This window comes from Mycteria americana, chromosome 5, assembly GCF_035582795.1.
Source record: "Mycteria americana isolate JAX WOST 10 ecotype Jacksonville Zoo and Gardens chromosome 5, USCA_MyAme_1.0, whole genome shotgun sequence".
NCBI lineage: Eukaryota > Metazoa > Chordata > Aves > Ciconiiformes > Ciconiidae > Mycteria > Mycteria americana.
In genome coordinates, this window is record NC_134369.1 from 63445887 (window position 1) to 63455904 (window position 10018).

The window sequence follows — 10018 nt, forward strand, 5'->3', positions numbered from 1 at the left end:
TGTTAGGCATTTGATGCTCCTTGTACTGTCAGTAAAGGAAAACAACCTTTGCAGGTAGCTTGGTATTTAACGCAGTTACTCAGTAGAGTCTTCGTGTAGTTCATTTGCCACCATGAAAAGGGCCTCGCCTCCACGGAGAGGACTCCATTTACCACTTTATAGACCTGGTTGTGAAGTGGCCAACCTCTGCCCATCCTTTTGAAGCTGTGCAAAAAAGAGTTCAAGAGTGAGAGGAAGCAACAGAGTCTGTTTCTGTAGGCAGTTTTTGGAGGGCATTTTGGTGAGAACATTCAGGAAAAGAAGTAGTGTTTTCCAGCCACAGCACCTGGGCCTGCTCACGCATTTTGAATGTAAAGAATCTTCTGAGAAAAAAATGAAGAGACATAATCACTGTTGAGATACAGAGCTTTGTGTTGAACATGGCACTGCCAATATTTGCTAAGTTTGGTCTAAGCATGCCCAGTGGATCAGGAACTTCTAAGGGTTTATCTACTCACCTCCCTACTTTATCTCTGAATTGTCATGCTTATTAGGCTAAACTAAAGCATCTAGCTGCTTGGATCTAGTTTTCTTTCCCAGTGCATGAAAATACCTGTGTTTAGATATGCAGGGAAATCTGTCGTCCAGAATTAAAATGCTTATGCACACAGGCACAGTCAGAAACATTAGCTCCTGATTTATACTGAAGTCCAAGTTTTAGGGATTTCTGGTGGCCCAAATCTCATACTATACCCTACTTCTTCATGCTACAGTGCATAGAAACAGCAGCTTTTTGTATGACAGGGATAACTGATTTCCACATTCATTTCATAATTTCATACAGATTGTTATGGTCCATGGGTTTTGAAGAAGGCAAGACAGTGGTGCCAGGATCCTTTGGCATGATATTGTTGTACCAGGCATCCAAAACCCCAAAAATATTGAATGCAGATGGAGCCCTAACACTGTATCTTTTGATTCCCTTAGAGCTGGAAACAGGTGGCATCCATTAAAGATCTGCACTTGGTTGTAATTCCCATTACCCATTCTCAAACCAGTCTCAGCTGCAGTTTGCCCACTGTAGCAAAGAGAAGACCCTAGCCATCCTGTAGGCAGAGCTGGAAGAATAACCAGTTATTAAAGAGGCCTGGTTTTGTTTCTGGGTTTTTTTTTCCATTAGTAGATCTATTCGTTTTGCTGATAGCCTTGTAAAACATTCCAGTATCTTAAAAACATATCTGAGAGGCTGTAGAAAACTGATGCTTTGAGTCAATGATTTCAGATTCTGCTTTTGTGGAGGGCAAGAAGAAATATTTTTGTCTGTCTCAGCAAAATATCTTTCAAATTAAGAAAAACTGAAAAACTAGCTCTGAGATGTATTCCCTTTCTCAGAGATGAGGAGGACTCTCCTTGCTCTTATTTTTTTTCCAGGCTGGTGCCAAGCCCACTCCTCACCCCCTGACTGGAGTCACACAGCCTAGTCCTGAAGGAGTTACAGAGCAGATGGAGTAAGACTAGCAGAGTAATGGAGGAAGACTTGCTGAACTGTCTCACTTATGCAATGACAGCCTTTCTTTAGACCATTTAAATCGGTAATTTCAATGTTTCTTGTGATTAGCAAAGCTTTGGGGAAATATTTCCACTGCACATAAAGAAGGACGTGCCTTTAAAGGATGAGGCAGACTCAAAATATTGCCATGTGGTTTGCAAGTTAAAGCCTGCAACTTCTCCCTAGTGTGCTTGTGTTCACCAGATTCATCAAATCTAAAATAAATTATAATTTCCCAGGCTATTGTGTTTAACAAAGCTTTCGAGACATCAGTTGTCTTATTAACATTTATATTCCATTTTTTTTGACTAATATTATCTCAGAGAAATTAAGGAAAGCTTATTAGTATTTGAAATGGTGGAAAGAATATTTTTTGTCTTCTTAATGTTTAATGAATTCTGTGATGTAGCAGAAGATTTGTATGTGTAACGAAATAACATATTTCCTCATGTTTTAAAAAAAATTTTTGGAGGGGGTGCGAGAGAGAATGCAGTCTTGGCACTTGGAGAGAATTTTTTTATTTTAAAGAAATATCATCAAATGTCCAAGGATTTTGGAGGGATACCTGGATTATCTCTATTAACCTTCATCTATAGAATGGCATCCACTGACAGATTAACTGTTCTAAAGCAAGATTCATACAATGTACAAGCAAACGCACCTGCCTGAAAAAGTGGAATAGCATAAATTATTTCCTTTCTTATCACATAGTATGTACACATCCTTACTTTTCTTCAGGATGGCCTATTCATTTCAAAAGATAATTGATTATTGTGAATCATCATAGTGTCAAGTACTATGTAAGAGTGACTAGAACAAACTTAGAACAACACCCATTCTTTCCTTAGTTCCCTCAGGCCACAGATTTTGTTTATTTATTGTGTTAAATATTTTTTGTTTTTTTCACTTTGTTGAAATTTTTCATTCTACAAGCTGAATTTTCTCATTTCTGCAGTTCCTGTGGTACAAAGAGGAAGGTGTGGACATGCAAACAGAGCAATTAATATGTTTTTCTTGTGATTAAACCATGCTTTTAAGAAGCTATAGAGTAAATAGATTCTTGCCCATTTATCACAGGAATATTCTGACTATTAAGTAATATAAACCTGTAGTGCCTGTAAGACTTCACAAAAGAACTCTTATTCCTGGAATTACAGCTTGTAATAAAACCATGTTGAATCCCTAAGTGCATCCTAACTACGTAGAACGTTATTGGACATAGTCCTTAGTGGGAACTTTATGTGCCTGGGAATCTTAGAAAGTAGCTGTTGTACCATAAATTTCTTCATGCAGGGATCAGTCTTTCTCTCCTTGGTGATGCTCAGGAACAAATAATTACATTAACTAAATATAATGCATATCGCATATCATGCAGCGGTAATTGTTTCCAGTGGAGTTGCTATATCCCATAGTTTTTAACATAATACTCTAGATTTCATGGTAAATGAACAAATAAATCACGTTGCCCCCATAAAATTTCTCTCTGACCCTATCTCTGATGCATGATTCTGCATGATGCATGTATGAATTGAGGAGACATAAAAGCCAAGAGCACTGCTCTTGCTTTAGACTGGGTTGTCTTACTGGATATTACTGTATTGCATTTGAGATGAATGGGATAAACATCCTTTCCCTGAGCATAACTTGTATATAGATCACATGGTGTCATCAAAACTCAGCCACTGTAATGTTTACTCGGTGGGTTGTTTTTTTTGTTTTGTTTTGGTGTTTTTAATGTAAACAAAGCAGACAAAGCAGAATATTTGTATTCAGTGTGTGGTATTCCCATCTGATTGTGCATCTGCAAATTTGTACTTTTTGCCTGCCTTTCCCAGAAGATATGTTGGTATGAACTGCAGCTATCGGTATAGTACAGAAATCTAATCACATTATTTCACTTTGCAAGACACATATGGGGCTACACAATATTGAGCCTTTTGCAATCGCAACCCCATTCGTATCCACCTGTATCTCTGTATTACCTCATGACAGACTGGACTGTTTTGCCTCATGATAAGCTGGATCCTGTCCTGTCAGCTCTGCTCTCTCTCCTTACCGTGGCCCAAAACAGTAGCTGTATGTTGCTTTGCTTAGTGCTGTGTTCAGGAGAAGCTCCTCTTTTGGAATCCCCTGCTGCTAAATTGGGAAGGCATCCAGCCTTTGGACTTTTTCTGGACTTTTTCTGAAACTTAGCAATAGCATCACCATAGTTTCTCAAACAGCCTAGTGTTTATCCTCAGTCTTACAATAAGATGAAGTGTTTCTTGAGAGGAACGTTAATCCTGGAGCTTTCAGATATTTGCGCTCACTTGACAGAAAATGGATGGGCTCAAAGTTAAGACTTTCCCCATTTACCTGGCAGTCATTTCTTTATCAGATGCAGTTGAGAAAATCCCTAAGAAAAACAAGGAAAACCTCTCATCTGTGAGAGAAAAGTATGAAGTAGAATATAATCCCGTATTAGTATTTCTTAGCAAAGACTTTCCAAGTCCTTTTGTGCAGAAAGTCCAAATCTCCATTTAAATGGAGCCATTTTGAAAGTACGTTCCGCATGGGCATGCATGGATCAGTTCTCTTTATAAGAACAATAGGGAAGGCAAAGTTTTATCATGCAGGATGATTGATACAGAGTAAATTAGACATTCAAACAGAGACAGATCATATGGTGAAAGACAGCATAAATCGCTGAATATCCTGATACTCTGCAGGAGTTATGTCTGGTATCTTTGCACGCTAAAATTAAGCTTACTGAATGTCTAGGGCCAGTTCCAGGTTTCAGTCAGTCAAAAGCGGCTGCATGGGAAGACTGAGCTATTCTTGCAGCTGAGTGGCTGTGAAGTCAGCCTGTTCCTAGAACAGCTTGTAAAGTGTTTGGCTTGGCATTACCTCACCTAACGTGCAACCGGCATTAAAACTTCCCCTAAAGCAATACATTTAATTGCATGCTCTACTAGAAGAAAAAGAAGTCTAATTGGTCCCAGATTTATTCTGTCAATAAAGACAAATTATTTTCTTTTTTTTTTTCTGATCTAAATACAAAGTATTTAGAGAGATTTCTAGACAAATCAAAGTCTTTGTTGAAAGAGAATACATCTTGTGTTAGTTATGTAAATCTTAACTGCTTCTACCAAACAATAGCTTTTAATATGTCTAATCTGTTTTTCACAAGAAAATCTTAGTTAAATATTTTGCATGCTATATTCTAATATGATTAAGTTGTCTCTTTCCATTATTGCCTTATCTTATTTATTATAATGTAGTGTCAGGAGGAGCACTAAATTTATCTGTAGCACTGTTCATTACCATTTTAGCAAACAATGACAAGATTCTTTAAATTGTGCTATTGTGTTAATTGAGAGGGTGGAGTTTTATTCTCATGGTTCAACCTTCTAAAGAAAAAAAAAGCAACAAACAAAAAACAACAAACAAAAACCAGCAAGAAAGCTGGGCCCCTTTTCCTTCCCGTTCCATGTTTAAAGACCTATAGCAGCATGAATGAAACATCACGAAACAATTGCATCCCCCAAGTCCCCAGGGAGCTAATGTATTTTATCAGCATTTACAATGAAAAGAACAAATATCAGAATCTCAGTATTACTGTGGCTTCGGTTCTCCTCCCCCTGTGTTATTATTTTTTTTGACTCACTTTAGAGAGCTGCACGTTGCAATTCCCAGCTCTGTGCAGGAGAAGCCCTAATAATGGGTCAGAATTCACACGCACACCCACCCCACATACACGTACACACATTTTTTTTCTTTCATGGTGCAGCAAAAGATATTATCTTGGTAATTCTCTATTCACTGTTACACCTCTTCCCACTAATCCAATGCAGAACCAGATTACCGACCAAGCCTTTTGAAGCCTTGATGTTATTTTGCTTGATAAATTGGGCACAAGACTAAAATTGAAAAGAAATCCTGTTTTTATTATTGGAGACAAATCTAGCAAGCAGGAAGCATATGTTGTGCTTTGGACCACATGCTGGGGAGAGGGAGCTAGAGGGCTCTCACACCAATCAGTTACTTCAAACAATACCCGGCGTCCACCTGGGACGGAGCCTGTGCCATTAGTCTTGACTGGAGCAGCCCTCTAATGCCACCAGGCAGCCCCAAGGAGCAGAGAAACCCACCTGACAAAATGTCACAAGGAGAAAAGAAAAAAAATAATCGATATGTTGGACAGTGATTTGCATTATACTTTTCCTTACAATTTGATACAGGAATATGCTGATCAAATAGGGGCAGAAGAGGCATGTTTCAGAAGCTAGCAAAGGGCTTATGTGAAAGCTTTAATGTTAGTGAGCTAATGCAAGGATCACAATAAATGAGCGGACCAGCAAGCGCTGTGTTTTTCAAAGGGCAATGTTGAGTATTGATCTGTATTAGAAATGATAATGAGGTTATTTTGTGCCTCGGTGAAATACCTTAACTGTTTCAGTGCTTCAAATGCATCAGAGTTAAAGTGCTGGAGCCTATGAATTTTTAATACCTCCAACTCCAGTTCCTAAATTTTTTCTGTCTTTCCAATAGCTATTTCAGTTTTATATTCCTGGGCTATTGCAGCTACTTCTTTAGACAGTTTCAGCTTCCCATTTCAATGTAACTGGTCGGGAAATAGTAGTTACTTAAATCCACCCCCACAGAAAGGAGCTTTTCTTTGCTAACATCTTGCAGAGTCTTTCATGTTTAAAATATTTTAGGTAAACTGAAGGAATGAACCTTTCAACTTTTCTGAATAGAGGTGAAGATCAGTGCTTATGGAGAACGCAGCACATTCTTGGTAATTTATTCTGGAATTACCTTGGCTTGCTTTGTTTTGATCAATAGAAAACATTTCCTAATTCTGCATGACCCTTCTGCTGATTTGTGTATATGTAATGGTTGCTTGGTTAGTGAAGCGATGTGAATAAATCATTAATGTGAAGGCCAGATTCTTATTTAGTACAACAGCCCAACATTTGTAATTGGACTAACTGAGGCTAGCAGCAGCAGCAATATATAGCATGACGTGGAAAGGAAAGCTTTGCTGTTACAACTTTCTGCTGAAAGGTTAAAAAAAGAATCTTATCATATAATTCCCAGAATCTATATTTTCTTGTGGATATCTTTTGTTTTTCAATCTAACTTATTTCCAACAGTTGGTTGGAAAGCAAGAGATAAGATAGGAGAGTCAATTAAAGTTGATTTCACCATTGGTGCTGTACATTTTTAAATTTAAGATTTAAAAGATTCTGCAAAGAGAACAACTTTTTTCTTTTTGTACTGCTACTGTTTAAGTATCATAAGCCTATTTGCACAGCTAATAATATAATCTCTGGCTAGCATTCCAGAATTCAAACTATCATAATTTCTTTTTCTCTGTAGCTGTTCAAATAATAATAAAAAATCAACAGAAAAGTATAAGCAGTCATTTGTAGGCACTCCAAGCTAAAGCCATTTCTCTTTCATTCAAAATTGATAACTGTCAAAAATAGCATAATCTGATTCAAAAAAATGCACTAAAGCCAAGACAGCCATGTATAGGAATATACTGCTATCTCTATTATTCTGAATCATGTAGTCAAATTTTACAAACATTCTTTTCTTGACTTAATTAGACTGGAATTATCCCTTGTTTTATAGAATGACATATAAAATGCTTCAAAACCATGAATTTTTCACCATTTTCAGATGCTGTGCGTTAGAACAATAGTGAAGCAATAATGATTTACACTGACTGTTGACCCAGACTTGTGGGTTTAAATGGGCTGTATTTTCTCTAGGAAGTGTTGTTTCTAAATAACAAGGACATTATAAATGATATCCCAAGGGCAAGATATTAGAAATGGTTGGTGGGATCTGATGTTTTTATCACTGATGTAAACAGGAATTAGGCACCAGTAAGTGCTTCTGGGAATCTTCCTGTTAAAATTCTTTCGTTTCCTTTTGCCGATGATATCAGAAGGCTGTGACCCACTGGTTTTTCTCTTAGTTATAGACTGATATATTTCCCTGCTTCTAATTTAGATTAGTTTTCAGACTGGATGTGGGTTGAATTCTTCCTCTTGGTGCTCTTCCATCTGCGATTGTACGTGTAGGGGTTGACGTGCGGAAACAACCACATTTCTTTGGTGTTATTCTTGACAGGGCCTGTGACATCTGAGGTCATGCCTAGCTTGTCTTGCCCAGCTACTTTGCTCTTTCTACACTAAAATTAGTGTGCATGAAAACTTATAACAGCAAGCAGCTGTTCTAGCTTTTCAGTCTCTCTAAGGCAGAAGGTTGGGAATAGCAGGAGGAGGGAATAAGGGAGGCTGGTGCCTTCAAAGGAGCTTTAGGTATGTGAAAGGAAAGTAAAAAATCAATTGCCTAAAGTGCTAGACGAGAATCACTGTGAAGTATCTGGTTACAAAAGCCCTGCAGAGCACTGCCTTGCCATTGTCAGTGGGATCAGAAAAGAGAAACAATTCTTTGCAATTTAAATAATCAATTCCTCATGCATTGAAAAGCAAACAAACAAACCCCCCAAGATCTAACTTTTCCTATGTTAAGTTTAATCATTGATCAAAGTTAGTTGCGTCCAATTATTGCATCATGTGTGTTGACGTAAAGTTCACACTGTGGTTTATAACATCTCAGCTATGCTTTCCCAAGCAACCATGACACCCCATTTATCACTATCTAGCCAGAGATATTTTGAAATACAGATAAGCTGTTAGCTATTAGAGCAGCAGTGTTCAGGAGCTCCTTTTACTGATTTACAGCCTGTCCCAGTATGACTAGCTATTTGCAGAGGTCTGAGAGTGGGAACTGTTTTTTATGAGCCATGATCACGCTTTCCCATTGACTTCACGGGGGGCTTTGGGGGACAAAAAAAAGGCAGCAGAAAAGGTCCCAGGTTATTCTTGTCCCAGGCATATGCTGTGACCCCACAGTCCTGCTCCTTCTTTATTAATAACTATATTGAACCATAATAGTTTTTGTAATGCTTTGTGGGGTGTCCTGTTATTAACTGCTCTTTATTCTGAGAAAACCCCATTAGTTATAACTGTTTGTTTCCTATTATTTAACTGGGGTTTAATCCTTAACACAACATGGCTCTTCATCCTATGGTTATTTGTTCCCTTTGATAATCTCCAGGGAGAGAGTCTGTTAAAAGCCCTTTGAAATTACAAATAATTTGCACCCACCACATCCCCTTTACCCACTATTTTATGAACCTTTGCAACACCTTCTAGAAGGCAAAGGGGCACGATTCACTCTTATGAGAGCTCTGCTGGTGTCATCCTATCAGTTGATATTTATCTACGTGCAGTATTTCTCTGTTCATAATTGCTCACTCCCATCTGTTTCCCCACTAGTGAAGTGATCTCTCCAAATTGGCTGTCATGTGCTTGCTGTAAAAGCCATTACTGGGGAATATCCAGTCTGGTTTTCAGTAGGGAGAAGAGATCTTGGAAAAGATCTTGACTCAGGTGCTCTGTGTGCAGCAGAAGCAGTAAGTCCTGCCGTGCAAAAGATTATGCGAGTGAAAATATCTTCTGATTTGTAGATCTGTGCTTGTCCAGGAACTGGTGCTGCCTCTTGGGGTGTAGTAAGGTGGATGCCTGTATCATTTGCCTATGGTTTTAAATAATAGCTTTCTTTTCATTCCTGCTTTGTGCTCTTTTCTCAATATCCCATAGCTTAGTAAACTCGGAACCTTGCACAGCAACCCTGCCTAGCCTGTAGAGCTGAAATGGAGATGGTCCCCAGTTTGATGGGAAAAGGAGTCACACTGGGGTTGATGGATAACCACTATTCAAGCCATACTTCACCCTTTCATTCATCTATGGCTTGTGGATGGCTCACTCCTCCTGTCCTTCCAGCTCTCTGGGTTGACTCCGGGCTCCTTGACGAGGTCCCCACTCAGCTGGGTGCAGTTGTTCTTACCTCTACGTCTCTCTCTCTGAGGCCTTTTTTCCAGTCTCATGCTTTTGATATTTAGTGCCTTTCCTGGCAAATTGTGAGTATTCGCTTGGGCTACCTTTTAACTCAACATTGCCAACCCATACTGTCCTCCCTCCCAGTCCTGCTTACAGACACATAGTCTGTGGTGCCTGTGCAATTTACCTAGTGCCTAATCTCCTCAGCTTCTGACCCAAGCTTCGGTCACCTGCGGGTGGGCTCTGAGTGATGCTCAGTGACTCAGATGTCACTCAGTTTTCCTGCAACCAGCTTTGAAGTGTTCACTGGGCTGAAACACCTGCCGAGAGATCAGATACTCTTCTGCCGAAGGTCTTCAGTCACGTGAAGCCTTCAAAAGGGGATGTTCTGGCACCAAGTAGCATTTTGAAGTGATGATAGTGGAGAGGCTATTACGTTAAAACAAGGAGGGCTCTAGCCTGGCATCACTGCTGATTACAGTGACTTTTAGAAAATAATGCTTTCTGCACACGAGAGGAAAACACAGAAAACATTTTAGCTGGTGACAGCTCCTAGTCTGGTGTAAAATGAGTCTAACAAGGTTAC